Source organism: Bombina bombina, chromosome 1 (assembly GCF_027579735.1).
Source record: "Bombina bombina isolate aBomBom1 chromosome 1, aBomBom1.pri, whole genome shotgun sequence".
Taxonomy (NCBI): Eukaryota; Metazoa; Chordata; class Amphibia; order Anura; family Bombinatoridae; genus Bombina; species Bombina bombina.
In genome coordinates, this window is record NC_069499.1 from 677955440 (window position 1) to 677972744 (window position 17305).

Genomic DNA, 17305 nt, shown 5'->3' on the forward strand with positions numbered 1-17305 from the left:
ACTGGCAAAATCTCCCGATATCTTTATCTGGACGTATTGCTTTGTTCAAGATGGTCCTTCTTCCTAAGATTCTTTACCCTCTCCAAAATATCCCGGTGATCTTAAAAGTCAAAGATTGGAAAAGCTTAAATAGGGCACTGCAATATTTTATTTGGAAATGTAAAAGACCTCGAATTTCCCTAAACAAACTCTATCTACCTAAGAAGTATGGAGGAATGGCTCTCCCAGACCTAAGTAAATATAGCCTGGTTTTTCTCTCGCGCATCGCAATAGATTGGATCTTAAATAAGGACTATTTTACAAATAATAGTCTGGAGAAAAGTATCATATTTCCCTATAACCCTTCAGCTTTAATTCACTGCCCAATTCAACTAATTCCGAAAAAAGTGAGAGGTCTTCAATCAATATATATGGTTATACAAGCCTGGAAAAAATTAGGGCGCAAATTAAATATCGATTTAACTATTCCAAAATTCCAAGGACTATGTGGCAACCCAGAATTCCAGGAAGGTACTCAAACATTAGTATTTCAAATGTGGCAAAGAAAGGGTCTTCTTTTCCTGACTCAACTTATTGAACAAGGCACTCCATCGATCAAAACTTTTGAAAAGTTGAAACAGGAATTTGATATAAGCAATAAAGATTTTTTTGCTTACCTTCAAGCCAGACATTACCTATTCTCACTTGTGGAGAAGTATGGATGGTCTTGGTCATGGGGGAAGTTAGACAATTGGCCCATCCTGGCTAAAAACGACTTATCCTCTATATCCTGTTGGTATGATCTGTTGATAAGCCAAGATGGAGAGTCTAATCTTCAACAGATAACATCAAAATGGAATTCATTAACACCAGACTTAGACATCGAGGCAGAACAGGTCGGAAAATCTATAGCCACTGTAGCCCAGACTACATTATCCGCAAATTGGAGGGAATCACACATCAAGTTACTCTACAGAACATACTATACTCCACTTAAAGGGTTTAAGTGGCACAATTATGAATTTAACATATGCCCCAAATGTTCTCTCCCGGCTGCTGACATAGTCCATATGATATGGTCTTGCCCGAGGATTAGACAACTATGGAAAAAAGTAGAATTTTGGCTAACTAATGCATTAAAGCTCTCAACTCTCTCTCTCTCATTGGCAATGGTGGTATTTCTTATAGAACCTACAACAAATTTAGACCAAATAAAAATTAGGAATGGGGCGATTCTGGCAACAAGAAATTTAATTTTTGGAAAGTGGAGAGACTCCTCAATACCTAGCATTCAAGAAATTAAAAACTATATGAAAAAACAATGTATTATTGAACAAATGGATGTATCTTTAACCTCTGAAAGAGAGGTGGTTTTATTTTTCCAAAAATGGTCGGCTTTCATTAAGATATTCACTCCAGAAGAAATAAATCAACTAATATATCCCTTTAGACACTCGGAGATAGTCCTATTAGGTATATGGTAATAGAAGATCCTGACACTCCCTTCAACCTCTCCCTCCCACTAAGTTTTTCTTCTTATTTATTCATTTATTTATGGAGGGGAGAGAGAGAAGAGAAAGAAAAAATAATTTCCCCCCCCCCCCCGTTGTTTTTTTTTTTTTTTTTTTTTTTTTTTTTTTTTTTTCTTCCCGCACCCCTCTCCACCACTTCCAGCTCAAATAGGTCGCATTAGGCAAGAGATTATTTATTATTTAGCCTGAAGATATAGGATGTATAAGAAGGTTGATAAATAATAGAAAATAAGAGGCTTCATTTACTTTTGTTTGTTCTTTTTTTTTTGTTAATCCAGACAAAAAGTCTGCAATGTTTTGGCATATTTCTGATTGATCTTGGTTGATGATATATTAATGTATGTCAATCTGCTTGTATTTTTTCTTTTTTTTTCTCTCTGTCGGTATTTCTTTTTTTTGACAATATTGTTACATTGTTATGCCTCAATAAAAAAAAAAAAAAAAAAAAAAAAAAAAGAAAAAACTATATGCGACTCAATTCTCCGAGTTAACTATTGCATTGACCACGTACGATACATTGCATAAAGCAGATCCAAAATCTAAGACGAAACTCGCTAAACTAAATGAAGCAAGAGAAAACCTTAACAAATTCCTAACACAAAGAGCGCATATGAGAGCCCTCACCACTAAATCTAGATTTTTCGCGGACAGTAACAAGGCAGGTCGCATGCTAGCTAGGTCACTTAAAAAGCAGAAATACTCTACTTTTATCAAGTCCCTTAAAGTAACTTCAGATAAACACACATCTAAAATTGAGGAGATCACAAACGCGTTTATCTCCTACTACACAAACCTATACAATATAGCAAATGTCCCAGCACTAGATGCACAACTTAAGCTGGATTCCTTCTTGGCGGAGGTAACTACACCCTCCCTTACGGAGGATGACAGGCAAATGTTAGATTCCCCTATTACAATAAAAGAAGTTATCTTGGTGATCAAGTCACTACCTGGTGGAAAGTCTCCAGGTCCGGATGGCATTACTGCGAGACTATACCAGCTCCTACAAGAGCAATTAAGCCCACATCTCTGTTCGCTCTTTACAGACATAGACCGAGGCAAAGCTTTCCCTAGCACCCTATTAGAGGCGTTAATAACTGTGATCCCGAAGCCGAATAAAGCTACAGATATTGTAAGTAACTATAGGCCAATATCGCTCATTAATATAGATATGAAATTATATGCCAAAATTCTAGCAAACCGCATAAACACAGTTCTGCCTAAAATAATCCATCCTGACCAGGTGGGCTTCATTAGGGGACGGGAGGCCAAAGATAACTCTATAAGACTGCTTCATTCTTTGCAATTTGCCCATGACAACCATACTCCGATGTTCCTGCTATCCACTGACGCGGAGAAAGCTTTCGACAGGGTGGACTGGCAATTTATGTGGGCCGCCCTGTCGAAGTTTGGCTTCTCCGAAATGTTTGTTAAAAGAATTTAGGCCCTATACCATAACCCAAGCGCTAGAGTTAAGATCAATGACGTTATCTCCCAATCGTTTACTATATCTAATGGCACACGGCAAGGGGTGTCCACTCTCGCCCTTGCTATTTGCATTAACAGTAGACATTTTAGCAATACAAGTGAGGAATAACCCACATATCCAGGGCATAAAATTAGGTGAAATAGATCAGAAATGCCTCCTGTTCGCGGACGACGTGATTTTCACATTAAAGTCACCAACAACCACACTACCGGCACTTATGGAAACATTGGAGAACTATAAGCAAGTCTCTAATTTTTCCATTAATATGGACAAATCTGGCCTAATGCCGATCAATTTAACATCCCAAGAAGTTGAAACCATAGCGCGCATAGGAAGGTTTAGCATAACAGATAAACTTCAATACTTAGGAATAGTTCTATCAAGTGACACTGACAAACTATTTACGGATAATTTCCTTGCACTCCAAACACGCACCAAAAGCTTATTGGAAACCTGGCATAAACAGGGACATTTGTCCTGGTTTGGAAGAATTAACACAGTTAAAATGATGATCATTCCTAAATACCTATATATCTTTCAAACACTCCCACTGGCTCTTCCAAACTCATATCTTAAAACACAACAAAAGCTAATTAATTCATTCATCTGGTCATACAAACGCTCTAGAGTGGCACAGCAAACATTATACCTTAGCAAAGAGGATGGGGGTCTTAATGTTCCTAATATCACCAACTATTATAGAGCAGCACATTTAGCAAGAATAATTTCTTGGAATCACGCACCCTCCGCAAAATTATGGGTACAGACAGAAGGCCATTTGTCCCAGGTTAGGTATATGAGAGACTTATCCTGGCTCCCTAAAGCCTCGAGACCGCATATGACACAGCGCAACGACTACATTAGAGCTACACTCGAAGTATGGGATTATGTCATAACTCATGTAAAAGGGGTATCGACTGTAATATCTCCGCTAACCCCACTACTTAACAACCATTTGTTCCTACAGCATAGCAGGTTTACTCATACTAGCCCAGTAAGACATTTGCAGAACTTTCCATTATATCTATTTGCAGGTCCAATGGGCATAAAAGACAGAACCGTACTAGAAGAAGAACTAGGACCCCCGTTTCATAGCTGGTACACATACCTACAAATTAGACATGCTATATATAATAACCCACACAAGAGAGACACCCTCAGACCATTAACCACATTTGAGCAACTATGTATCACCCCTGTTATTACAAAAGCTCACCTGTCCACAGTATATAAAATCCTTAGGAATAAATTTCCTGAGACACGCCCTTTATACCTAGATAGGTGGTCTGAGGAAATACCACATGACTTATGCGAAGAGGATTTGAAGCGGTTTTTCCGCAATATACACTCCTCCTCAACTTCCCTCTTGCTATCAGAACTAAATTACAAAATCATGGCCCGTTGGTACTTAACTCCACATCGCCTGCGAGTTATCTACCCGACGGCCTCATCTAGCTGTTGGAGAAAATGTGGTGAGACGGGCACCATGGCACATATCTGGTGGTCTTGCCCGAACTTAACCAGATTCTGGCAACAAGTGGCTCAACATATGAGCGAAACGCTAAACACAGAAATTACGCTAAATCCACATATCATCCTCCTTAACCATGCTCCAAAACTCCCTTGTGCCTATAGGAAAAAACTATTTCTGATAATGCTGACATGTGCTAAGAGATTAATCCCCAGGTTATGGAAGTCAGTAGAAACTCCCACAATAGCCCAATGGGTAGCGGAGGTTAATCATGTGATACTATTAGAAAGAATGCACTACTGCTACCTAGGTAAACGAGAGATGATAACTAATGTGCAGTTTATCTGGGAGCAAAGACCTCATAGTACCCCTTAAAATAGTTTTAGCACAAGTAGATGAATACTTTGAATTGTTTATTGGGTTTGAAAGTTGAACATGCAAACTGTTAGTTGTTAGTTAGAACATAAAACCATTACTATAGCTCTCAACTTTATTAGTACAAACATGTCGGTGTACGACCTGACTCCCTTTCCCCTATACCCCCGACCCCATATTCTTTTGAATACACAATCTAATTCCCGTAGTTCACCTTGAACAAATTATTGAGCTGCGTAGTACTAATTTAGCTCACTCAATTTAGACTGTTTTTTTTCTCTTTCTTTTTCTTCTAATAATCTTTATATTTTTCTTTTTATCCCCCATTTATCCTACCTCCCCCCCCTCGCCACCCACAAAAAAGCTGGGCCACTGGTTTACCGATATTTGACAATGCTTAATTTGAAGATATTGTAATATTGCTTATTTGCCTACTATGTCAAGAATTTGTATTTTGATCTGTTGTAACCCAGTGAACCTTATTCTAATAAAAATCATTTAAACATAAAATACAAAGATAGATTTTTTGTTGCTGAGCTACCACTCTCTCAGGTTGATGCTGGTCAGGCAATGCTGCAGCTTTCTCCTCATTCGTCCCAAGCCTTAACACGTGCAGTACTCTGCGTTTCATCGCAATCTCCTGGAAGAGTATATTTGCATGCAGAATTTGCTGCTCATGTATCCTCTAAAGTATCTGAGGCGTTAGCTGCCATTCCCATGCTTAAGGGAAGATGCAAGAAGAAGATTAGAGAATCAGTATGGTTTCTGATCTAATCCAAGCTAACCAAGTTTCTCATTCTCATAAGTCTGAAGAGGAAGATACTTCGGTAGCTTCTGAGGGTGAAGTCTCAGATTCAGATAGTATAATTTCTTCTTCTGATACTGAAGTTGTTTCCTTCAGATTTAGGCTTGAACACCTTCGTATTTTGTTAATGGAGGTTTTGGCTACCTTGGACGACTCTGATACCCCTGTCATTGTCAACCCTAAAAAGATCTAGCAAATTAAATAGATATTTTGATGTTCCCTCCTCTGTGGAGGTGTTTCCTGTGCCAGACTTTGCTATGGAGATCATTGCCCGGGAATGGGAGAGACCTGGAATTCCTTTTTCCCTGTCTCTGGTTTTTAGAAAGATGTTCCTGGTGGCTGACTCCATTAAGGATTCATGGCAGATGGTTCCCTAGGTGGAAGGGGTGATTTCTACCCTAGCTAAGATAAGTACTTTTCCCATTGAGGATAGCTGCTGTTTCAAGGACCCTATGGACAAGAAGCTGGAGGCTTACTTAAAAAAAGATGTATATTCATCAGGGTCTCCAATGGCCGCTGGCGGTGTGTATTGCTCCTGTGACAAGTGCGGCAGCCTATTGGTTTGACGCTTTGTCTGAGTCTCTTCAAGCAGAAAATCCTTTGGAGGAGATACAAGATAGGATCAAGGCTCTTAATCTAGCCAATTCCTTTATTACTGATCCCTCTTTGCAGGTCATCAAGTTGGGAGCCAAAATATCTGGTTTTGCGATTTTGGCACGCAGAGTGTTATGGCTGAAGTCTTGGTCAGCAGATGTTTCCTCTAAGTCTAAACTTTTGACGATACCTTACAAGGGTATGACCTTGTTTGGGCCGTGTTTGGCAGAGTAATTTTCGTTTCTTTCGTAACTTCAGAAGTAAGTTTTTCCCCTCCTCTATCAAGCAGGAACAGTCCAAGCCTTCTTGGTAACCCAGTTAGTCTTGGAACAAGGGGAAGCAATCCATGAAGCCCGCAACTGAGTCTAAGTCAGCATGAAGGGTTCGCCCCCGATCCGGGACCGGATCAAGTGGGGGGCAGACTCTCTCAGTTCTCTCAGGCATGGATACGAGATGTTCCAGATTTATGGGCCTTGGACATAGTATCCCAGGGTTACAAATTAGAATTCAAGACCTTTCTTCCCAGAGGCAGGTTCCACCTCTTAAGATCATCTGTAGACCAAGTTAAATAAAAAGCCGTTCTTGAAATGTGTACAGGACCTTTCCTTAATGGGAGTGATAGTTCCAGTACACGAACAGGGTCTAGGGTTCTATTCCAATCTGTTTGTGGTTCCCAAAAAGGAGGGAATATTCAGGCCTATTCTAGATCTAAAGAGCCTAAACAAGTTTCTCAGAGTACCGTCCTTCAAAATGGAGAATATCCGCTCTATTCTCCCTTTAGTGCAAGAGGGTCAGTTCATGTCGACCATAGACCTGAAAGACTCGTACCTCCATGTTCCCATTCACAGGGATCATCACAAATTTCTAAGATTTACCTTTCTGGACAGACACTTTCAGTTTGTGGCTCTTCCTTTTAGCCTTACCACTGCTCCCAAAATGTTCTCAAAAGTCCTGGGGGCTCTTTTGGCAGTGATTCGGTCTCTGGGAATTGCAGTGGCGCCTTATATAGACGACATTCTGGTACAGACGCCATCTTTTCAACTTGCAAAATCTCACACAGAGATATTGTCTTTTCTTCGCGCTCACAGATGGAAGGTGAATTTGGGAAAGAGTTCCCTTGTTCTGGCACAAGGGTGGTCTTTCTAGGAACAATTATAGATTCCTTTTCAATGAAGATATTCCTGACTGAAGTCGGTAAAGCAAAGATTCTTTCTTCTTGCCTATCTCTACAGTCTGCTGTACAGCCATAAGTGGCCCAATTTATAGCGGTAATTGGTCTTATGGTGGCTTCCATGGACATATTTCCTTTTGCCTGGTTCCATCTGAGAGCTCTGCAGTTATGCATGCTCAGTCAATGGAACAGGGATTATGCAGATCTGTCTCAGAAGATCGTTATAGATCAGGCAACAAGGTACTCTCTTCCGTGGTGGCTGTCTCAAGAACATCTGTCTCAAGGGACATGTTTTCGGAGACCCTCATGGGTGATTGTGACCACGGATGCCAGCCTGCTGGGCTGGGGAACAGTCTGGGACTCATTGAAGGCGCAAGGACTTTGGTCTCAGGAGGAATCTGCTCTCCCCATAAACATATTGGAGTTGAGAGCAATCTTCAATGCCTTGATGGCTTGGCCTCAACTGGCCTTAGCCCAGTTTATCAGGTTTCAGTCAGGCAACATAACCTCAGTGGCTTACATCAACCACAAGGGAGGAACTCGGAGTTCCTTAGCCATGAAGGAGGTGGCTCGGATCATTCAGTGGGTGGAAGCTCACAATTGCCGTCTTTCTGCCATCCACATTCCAGGAGTGGGCAACTGGGAAGCGGATTTCCTGAGCAGACAGACTTTTCATCCCAGGGAGTGGGAACTTCATTCGGAGGTGTTTTCCAGGTTAACCATCAAATGGGGGTACCGGAGTTGGATCTGTTGGCGTCTCAACAGAATGCCAAGCTTCCAAAGTACAGTTCAAGATCAAGGGATCCTCAGGCCTTTCTGATAGATGCTCTGGCAGTTCCTTGGAACTTCAGGATGGCATACCTATTTCCTCCATTTGCTCTCCTTCCACAAGTCATTGCTTGTATCAAGCAGGAGCGAGCATCAGTGATTTTAATATCTTCGACGTGGCCTCACAGGATCTGTTATGCAGACCTAGTGGAAATGTCGTCTCTGCCACCGTGGAGACTTCTATGAGGAAGGACCTTCTGCTTCAAGGTCCCTTCCTTTATCCGAATCTCGTTTCTCTGAAGCTAAGTGCTTGGAGATTGAACGCTTAATTCAGCATCCTGAGAAAATCACAGCTCACTCCACTAGGGCTATATCTTCTTCTTAGGCTATCAAAAATGAAGTTTCTGTGGAACAGATTTGCAAAGCTGCAACTTGGTCCTCTTTGCATACTTTTTCCAAATTTGATAAATTCAATACTTTTGCTTCGGCTGAGGCTTCTTTTGGGAGAGAGGTTCTTCAAGCAGTGGTGACTTCCGTTTAGGTATTCCTGTCTTGTCCCTCCCTTGTCCTCTGTGTCTTTTAGCTTGGGTATTAGTTCCCAACAGTAATTGAGGACTCTGTGGACTTACCATATCTTAGGAAAGAAAACAAAATTTATGCTTACCTGATAAATTTCTTTCTTTCCGGATATGGTGAGTCCACGGCCCACGCTGTATTGTAAAAACAGTTTTTTTGACTAAACGCCAGGCACCTCTACACCTTGTGTTACTCCTTTTCTTCATTTTCTTTTGGTCGAATGACTGGGTATTGTGGGAAGGGGAGTGGTACTTAACAGCTTTGCTGTGGTGCTCTTTGCCTCCTCCTGCTGGCCAGGAGTGATATTCCCAACAGTAATTAAGGATTCCGTGGACTCACCATATCCAGTAAGAAAGAAATTTATCAGGTAAGCATAAATTTTGTTTTTGTATTCTAACCTTTTCATTGTCCCAAAGAAGGAGGGCACCTACCGTCCTATTTTGGACCTAAAGACTCTGAACAATTTGTTTGCGTACCTTCTTTCAAAATAAAAACGGTCCATACGATTTTGCCTCTCGTTCAGGAAGGTCAGTTTATGACATCCATTGATTTAAACGATGTTTATCTACACACCCCTATTCACAAGGACTATTTGCAGTTTCTAATATTTGCATCTCTTAACAAACATTACCAATTTGTGGCCCTTCCTTTCGGTTTGGACACTGCCCCACTCATCTTCACAAAGGTATTAGGTGCTCTCTTAGCAGTGATCAGAGCACAGGGAGTCTCCATTGCCCCTTATTTGGACAATATTTTAGAGCAAGCTCAGTCTATTTCTCTGGCTACTGATCATTTCCAAAGAATGGTATATTTCCTTTAGGAACATAAATGGGAAATCAATGTCCCCAAAAGTTCTTTATCTCCAGCCACAAGGATGGTTTTTCTCAGAGTGATAATAGACTTTGTTCAAATGCATTTGTTGCTCACAGATACTCGCAGAACCAAACTTCAGATAGCCAGTCCCCTACTACTGGCTCATTATCCATCTGTAGCACAATGTATGGAAGTAGTGGGTCTTATGGTGGCAGCGTCAGACACAGTACATTTTGCTTGCTTTCTTCTTCGCCCTCTCCAATTGTCCATGCTTCAACAGTGGTCAAAGGATTGTTTGCAACTGGAACAGCAGGTAGAGCTCAGTTCTTTAGCGAAACTATCTCTCTCATGATGGAGGGAAATTCTCTATTTGACCCTTGGAGCTTAATTTCTTCGGCCTATCTGGACCATAGTCACTACGAACGCAAGTCTGTACGGTCAGGGCGCTGTTTAGGAGTCCCAGAGAGTGCAGGGAGTTTGGTCCCCTCAGGAGGCAAGGTTACTTATCAACATCCTAGAACTTTGTTCGATTCTTTGGGCCCTTTCAGTTTTGGCCCATTCTCAAACAGGAAAAATGTATTTGCTTCCAGTCAGACAACGTCACTGCCGTGAAGTACATAATTCATCACGGCGGGTTTCAAAGTCCCTTAGCTATGCAAAAGGTATCTCACATTCTGTCTTGGGCAGATGAAAACCACTGGATCGGCTATTCCCATTCCCGGAGTGAACAATCAGGAAGCAGATTACTTAAAGGGACACTGAACCCAATTTTTTTCAGATAGAGCATGAAATTTTAAGCAACTTTCTCATTTACTCCTATTATAAAAATGTCTTTATTCTCTTGGTATCTTTATTTGAAATGCAAGAATCTAAGTTTGTGGCCGGCCCATTTTTGGTGAACAACCTGGGTTGTCCTTGCTGATTGGTGGAAAAAAATTCATCCACCAATCAAAAAGTGCTGTCCAGAGTTCTTAACCCAAAAAAGCTTAGATGGCTTTTATTTCAAATAAAGATAGCAAGAGAACGAATAAAAATTGATAATAGGAGTAAATTAGAAAGTTGCTTAAAATTGCATGCTCTATCTGAATCACAAAAGAAAAAAATTGGGTTCAGTGTCCCTTTAAGTTGTCCGTCCATTGTGGAGAATGGTCTCTTCATCAGGACGTTTTCGACCAATTAGTCCTGAGAGGTGGGGGTCTTCCAGAAATAGATATAATGTCGTCCAAGTTGAACCACAAACTTCTGGTTTATCAGGCCAGGTCAAGAGATCAACGAGCTCACATGATAGATACTCTAGTCTGTCCTTGGAACTTTCAAATGGCCTATCAGTTGTCATCTCTTGCTCCATGGGCTCTACCCTAAGGAAAGATCTGCTGTCTCAAGTTCCCTTGTATTATCCGGATCTCAAATCTGTGAATTTGACGGAATGGAGGTTGATAGCATAGTTCTCAAAAACACAGGTTTCTCAGATTCTGTAATTTCTACTCTACTGCAAGCCAGAAAGCCTGTCACACAGATAATTTAACATTAGATTTGCTTACTTTCTTTGGAATTCTTCTAGAAGTTTATCTTGGAAATCTTTTAGAATCCTGAGAATTCTTCAGTCCTTTAAGGATAGACTGGATAAGGGTTTATAGGCTAGTTCTTTAAAGGGCCAGATCTCGACATTATCTGTTATATGCCTGCTGTTCAAGCTTTTGTGCAAGCTTTGGTGAGAGTTCGCCCTATTAGGCCTTTTTTCTCCCCTTTGGAATTTGAATCTGGTTCTTTCTTTTCTACAAGGTCCCCCTTTGAACCTATGCATTCTCTGGACCTAAAGTTATTGTCACGGAAGGTTCTCTTTCTTCTAGCCATTTCTTCCACTAGAAGAGTTTCTGAATTATCAGCTCTGTCTTCTGATCACCTCTTCTTTTTCATCAGAATAAAGTGGTCCTCCAGATAAATATGATTTTCTTCCAAAGGTAGTGTCTTCAGAGAATATTAATCAGGAAATTGTTGTTCCTTCACTGTGCCCAAATTCTTCTAACTCTAAGGAACGCTTACTACACAATTTGGATGTAGTCAGAGCCTTAAAATTTTATCTTCAGACTACTAAAGATTTTAGACAGACTTCCAGTTTATTTGCCCACTTTTCAGGTCCCAGAAAGGGTCAAAAGGCTATAGCGGTGGCCTTGGCATAATGGCTGAAGCAGATTATTCGGAAAGCTTACTTGTTTGTGGGAAAACCGCCTCCAAAAAGAGTAACTGCTTATTCTACTAGGTCTGTATCTACTACTTGGGCCTTCAAAAATGACGCCTCCTTGGAACAGATTTGCAAGGCGGCAACTTGGTCTTCTCTTCATACCTTTATGGTATTACTATTTTGATATTTATGCTTCTTCCGAAGCTACTTTTGGCACGAAAACCTTCAGGCCCCAGTGTCCGGCAAATAGGAATTGCCATCATTTTGTCCCACCTGTCCTTAACATGGACTATCAGCTTGGGTATTGTAGCCCACATGTTATGGACACCTATGGACTCTCATAATTTTACAGAGAAAACTGAATTTATACTTATGATAAATTTCTTTCTTTTGGGATGATGAGTGTGTAAATAAGACCCGCCCGGGGTTCTTCTATATGGGAGACAGTTCTTATTTGCACCTCTTAACCCTGCTTTCTGTCTTTTCTACCTTTTATGTCTCTTTCCTCTGCTCGGCTATACGAAAACTGAGTGAGGAGAGGAGGTGGGAGGGATTAAAGCTCTTGTGGAGGGTTCTTGACCTCTTAGTGGCAGGAAATATATCCCACATGTTATCGACTGTCATCATCCAGAAAGAAAGAAATGTATCGATATAAATTCTGTTTTTTCGGAGTGTTCTGGGCCTGGAACTCATGGGAGTCATGGTCATAGGCCAGGGGGTTTTACTCCAACCTTTTCATAGTTCCTAAGGTAAGCAGAATTTTTTATTATTATTTGGCTATGATATTGTTTTAATTCTTACAGTTTTCTTGATCCCACAATGTCATATGATCTACACCGATGCATATATGCCTTGTGACACTTAGGTTAACTAGAAGAGTCTCAGAAACATTTTGGAACTTTCCTGTTCTGTACTTTTTCCCACTTTGCTTTCTGCAGCTTTAAAGGGATATAAAAGTGCAATAAGAAAATACTTTAATTTGTTACAGCATTTTCTTATTGTATTGTTGTTTTTATATTGTGTTTAACCCCTACAAAGAGTTTTAGTTCATAGCTCATTCTACAAGGGCAGTTTCAGCCTCTTGAGCAAATGATGCATCACCTTCTGCAATCTCGCAGACGCCAGTCTGGAAAACACCTCATACATTCCGTTCTCACTACAAGTTGGATATTGTACAATCAGCATCCTGCAAAGTTTTATTAATAAAAATAATTTATGTTATGTCATAATAAACATGTTAAGTAGTTATTTTCTAGGGTGAGAGAATATTTCCAGTAGCTAAATAAAAAAATGCAGTCATTTCTATATCTTGGCGCATATCCTTGGATATTATTCACCAGGATCCATTTCCTTGTAATCCGTCCAGTTCTGGACATTAACTAAGAATGTAGGGTCAGTAAGTATTGTGATGAAAGGAAGAGTAGTCAGTTCTGTTCATGCTTACTTTATGAAGGGCTCTCTTTGTAGTGCTTATTATCTAGGGAGATGAGACAATTTATAGAATATAGTTTTTATTTATTTTTCCCAAATTAAAGTATGTACAGAAGTTGTTAATGTATATATTTAAATTATACTTTAACAAAAAACAATTTAAATGGTTTTACCATAAGAAACATTCTTAATCTAGAAACGAAAGTTCGGTGATTAAGTGATTTTATTCCACAGCTGCATTCATTTACTTTTGGGAATTAAGAACCTGGCCACTAGGAGGAGGCAAAGACACCCCAGCCAAAGGCTCAAATACTCCTCCCACTCCCCTCATCCCCCAGTCATTTTTTGCCTTTCGTCCCAGGAGGTTGGCAGAGACTTGTCAGAATTTTTAATTTTTGTTTTTGTCTCTTATGGAGGGTAGTACTCTTCGGCATGGGACAGGAGTTTTAGGTAGTCCTGTCAGTCTCTCAGTGAGGGCTTGGATGAAAGTTAGAGTCCGGAGATGCAGGAAGTTTCTTTCTGCGAAACCATCCCGACTCAAGTTAACAGCTCCTCAAGCAATTGGCGTTGTCGATTTTCGCTCCGCTGCCTGCTTTCTTCTCTCAAGTGCATGGCGGAGGCGATGCTACTATACGTCACACTTAAAAGGCCGTGTTCCTGTTCTACGGCATAGATTCCGCTAAGATCGTTTCATTTTACTTTATTCAATGTACTGTAATGTAAATGTTTCCCGTGAGGCTATCACCTCTCGGGTTTAACTTATAACATAAGGGTCTCAGTGAGTCTCTGTTAGTATCTTGGAATCAAGGGTTAATATCTCTTGAGGGGGGTTATGGACAGAGGGAGTTTATAATCACGTTTATGTGATTCAACCTGCTTATGTGTGAGGTTTATGGGCTCGTGGTTTGGAACTTTGAGGCCTTTGGAAGTGACGCGGCCTTTTGGCTGGGTGCGCTTTTTGTACTGTATGGTTCACCCTGTGTCCGGGCGCGGTTACACTCAGTTTCCCATTTCCGCATTCCCAACAGTGTGGCGACTGAGATATTCTATTCCGCAGGGGTCTGGTCATAGGAGGTTGTGAGTTCCCCAGCCATTGGTGGTGTCAGGTGCCGTTTTTGTTTTTTTACTGTTTATAGTCCTGTTCTCCAGGGGGCGAGTTCCCTACCGATTCTTCCTCCTACACATGCGGGTATTCCAGTTTATGGTTCCTACACGCGGGGTGGCGTATTCCCCCTGGAGGTTGCAGCACGTTTTTGCTTTCATATATTGTTGGCGATTGTTCGTCTGCGGAGTCCAGACATTTCTTTGAGAATGTGCTAGTGCCCTATTGTCCAGGATCTTCCGCCTTGGGGTGGGCCTCTACAGTTCCCTGCGGGTGCAACTGTTCCAGAGTGTTGTGCCTTTCGTTACAGCATTGCGCGCCTTAGCGTGTTGCTTAGACATCTTTTTCAGTTATTGAATGACCCTGTCGTTAACAGATATGGGAACTTTCAGTCTGATAATTCGAATGGTGCACCTCATTAGACATGTGGGGTTATCTCCTGTTTGTCTTTATTTGAGATCTTTCCCAGTTTTTTTGAAAGATAGGGTTCCATTTGACTGGTCCTGCGGGTAGGCCTGTGTCTTTTGGGCCTTCACCTTCGGGTTGCCTTATATTTTATTTTTTATGTTCAACTAAGCATTCTAGAGGACCTATGGGTCGCGAGGCGGGAAAGGATTGTTTCAGTGCTTTATAGCCTTTAGTCATAGATGACTGGGCAGGTCCGCTGCATAATTTTATTTGACATTTGATTTAGAACCTAGAGTTTCCTCCTCCATATGGGGGAGGGCTGGCGGGCGTAACGCCCCGTTACCACTGAGGAGTTGTTTGACCTTCAGTTTTAGGCTTCTGGAGGGTCCTATTGGGGCTTTACCCAACAGCTTGTATGGATAGCTGTACGGCATGTGGAAGATTTTCTATTTTAAAACCTGTTGCAAATTTTGGCACCTTAAGGCAGTGCGTGTCAGCTGTTTCTAGTGTATCTAGATACGGCTCTTTCTCTGGGCCGTGTAAGGTCTGTCTGAGTTATGAGACCTTTGGGTCTTCTTCCATTGTCTCCGGGTGAGTTAGATCTCCTTTGGGGATCTGTGTTCTGGACTTGGTTGATCCCTGTAGGGACTTGCTTAGCTCTGGGTTTTCCGGAGCTGTGAAGGCTTGGCACCTTTCTCTCCCCTGTGTCCTCTGCCTGTGTGGATGTGATGGGGAGACTAGCCCTGCTAGTAGAGTTTTGGGAACTTTGAGGTATCCCTTCTGTCCTGTGGCCTTGTAAAGTCTCTTCATTTGACTTCTAGCCTTGCTCCTTGGAGAGTTGGACTTTATCTAGGGGTGGTTCCTTCCTTTGGTCTGGGCTTTTGAGTTCTCTTCGCTGTCCGGATTCTCTGGATATGCTCCTTTCCCTTTGTCTGGCTTTTTGGCCAGTCGGGTGTTTAGTTCCAGGGTATAGTTGCCTGAACTATTAGGTACCCAGACCTGTTTTTCTTCCTGAGTCTTCCTCTTTCTGGGGCGTTGCTCCTGTCCCAGTTTTGGATTGTTTTGGTTCTCAGAGCTGGTCGGGATGTTCCATGCTGGTGGGAACCGGAGCTGTGTCATTGCTCCATCTACTTAACTGGGTCAGGGTTGGCCCGGTTTATCAGAGTATTTATTACTCCTTGCCACAGAGTAACCCATGTCATCTGGGGTTAGGTGGGGGGTTTCTGGTGCACCTTAGGGTTGCATTCCCCTGTTAGTTTGCCAGTGTACCCGTGGATTCTCTGCTCTGCAGGCGAATGGGTTGGCTGTGCCTCTGTTGGGCGAACTACTTGTGAGGGGATTTTTTTCTTGCTGTTCAGCCGGTGGCTTCAGGCCTTGAATACGGTTATTGCCCTTCCGACCTCTTCCCTTTTTCTTTAGGGGATATTCTCTTCTTAGGGAGACGGATCCCTTCTTAGGGGCTTCTCCTAGTCGGGAAGTTAAGGTGGACTGGGTTCCACCTGGAATCTTGCTGGTTCCATGTCAGATTGTGGGGCCTTGTGTTGATAGATCCTTGGGTCTATGGCCTTGTCTGTTTTCAGAGTTGGGCTGTACTTGTACTCTGGGAGGATGGCTCTGCCATCTTTACGCTCGTTCCTGTACCATTTCCGGGATTCTTTGTTCCCTTGTATTGGTAACCCAGCTGGGTCTGCAGGTCAGGATGCCAGAGCGGTTCATGGGTCACAGTATCCTTTGGGATGTGTGAGCTTGCTGAGTCTATTCTGATAGCTCAGTCTGATAGGAGATGGTTTTTCCTTTCTCCTTGCTCCTTTGAATGGAGACGGTTTCCTCTTCCTTCGGGTTCTGACGGTTTTCTCTCCTCGGGGGGCCTCGATGGAGGCTTTGTGTTCCATTTTTTAGGGACCTGTGAGTAGGTCCGGCGGCTTAGGTTGCTTGGAGCGTACCCTCTGTCGGAGGCTGTTTTGTGCGGTCCATTTCTCGATGACTGCTTCTTCTTTTTCTTCCTTGCAAGCTCCCTCTGTGTCATCTTGTTATGGACTCTGTGTTCTCGAACTTGGGGTTTCGCCTGGGTCTATTACACGCTCTTTCACAGTCAAATACTTGGGTATTCTATGGGCAGGCGCTGGGAGGACTTTGCCTCTTTAATGCGTTCCATGCTTGCAGGTTGTTAGGGGGACGTCTTTTCAGTCTCCATGCCCGGTATTATCCCGGGTTTCGCCTGGTATAGGCGTGGCCTCTTTCCCTGTTTGGGTTCATTTGGGTCTTTGTGTGTTGGGCCCACTCTTGGAGATGCTGTTTCTTGTATTAAGGGACTTTCGGTTTCCTCGGTCCTCCTTTGCCTTGTTCCCCTTGGGGATTTCGGCTGGTTCCCCCTTTATTTGTGAGAGGTGAGTGGTGGGGGGCCGTCTGTTGGTTGACGGTGTCTCTTGGTGGACTGTTCAGTCGAGTCCGTTTTGTGGCTTCTAGTTTGGCTCTGGACTGGTTGGGAGCCAGTGTCACTGGGGCTTTTCCTTGAAAATAAATTCTCGGCTTCGAACGAAACTGGATTTTTTATTGGGTAGAGGTTCAGGCCTGGTGCTCTCAGTATGGGCGGGCCGCCTATTGTATCC

At 42.3% G+C, this 17305-nt stretch overlaps 1 protein-coding gene across 1 annotated transcript in view; it reads left to right on the forward strand.

Moving 5' to 3' along the window:
- The window catches only part of MTM1 (myotubularin 1), a 536532-nt gene that overhangs the window by 410126 nt on the left and 109101 nt on the right, over nt 1-17305 (forward strand). The window lies entirely within an intron of this gene.